The sequence below is a fragment of the Egretta garzetta genome, unplaced genomic scaffold, assembly GCF_000687185.1.
Source record: "Egretta garzetta isolate BGI_Z169 unplaced genomic scaffold, ASM68718v1 scaffold359, whole genome shotgun sequence".
NCBI lineage: Eukaryota > Metazoa > Chordata > Aves > Pelecaniformes > Ardeidae > Egretta > Egretta garzetta.
Genome location: NW_009260795.1, coordinates 60,454 through 60,757, shown reverse-complemented (window position 1 = coordinate 60,757; position 304 = coordinate 60,454). Strand labels below are relative to the sequence as shown.

The 304-nt window shown below is 65.1% G+C and overlaps 1 protein-coding gene across 1 annotated transcript in view; it reads right to left on the bottom strand.

Moving 5' to 3' along the window:
* The window catches only part of RNF115 (ring finger protein 115), a 23,047-nt gene that overhangs the window by 1,870 nt on the left and 20,873 nt on the right, over nucleotides 1–304 (bottom strand). The window lies entirely within an intron of this gene.

Below are 304 nucleotides of genomic sequence, written 5' to 3'. Positions count from 1 at the left end.
CCGAAAGGGAAGAAAAGCCCCCCAGCCAAGCCCAGCTCCTCCCAGACCAGGAACAGCAGCCCAAGCGGGAGATTTTGGAAGAAGGGAAAGCAATCAGGGGGTTGGGAGGCCAAAAAGGCAGCGCGTTGGGACCGCGCAAACGCGCTGCGGAGCGAGGGGGGGCTTTGCTGATGGCCTGGACTGGCAGAGACCCCAGCGCCCCAGGAGAACACAGAATCCCAGACTGGCAGGGGTTGGAAGGGGCCTCGGGAGCTCACCCAGTGCCACCCCCCTGCCCAAGCAGGCTCACCCAGAGCAGGGGGCA